Source organism: Penaeus monodon, chromosome 28, assembly GCF_015228065.2.
Source record: "Penaeus monodon isolate SGIC_2016 chromosome 28, NSTDA_Pmon_1, whole genome shotgun sequence".
In the NCBI taxonomy this organism is placed as follows: Eukaryota; Metazoa; Arthropoda; class Malacostraca; order Decapoda; family Penaeidae; genus Penaeus; species Penaeus monodon.
Genome location: NC_051413.1, coordinates 1,619,920 through 1,620,143, shown reverse-complemented (window position 1 = coordinate 1,620,143; position 224 = coordinate 1,619,920).

Genomic DNA, 224 nt, shown 5'->3' with positions numbered 1-224 from the left:
AATAAATAAATAAAGAGAGGTGGGGAGCAGAGAAAAAAGCAAATCTTCCGACGAAAGAGAGAGACAAAGACTAACACAAGGGTAGTGACACTGACACAGACACGGGCGTAGAGATTACTAATGATACAATATACGTCATAAATACAGACACATAAACAGAAGACAAACAGATGGAAACAGATAAGGGAATCGGGGGAGAAGAAAAAAAAATTGTAACACTAGAC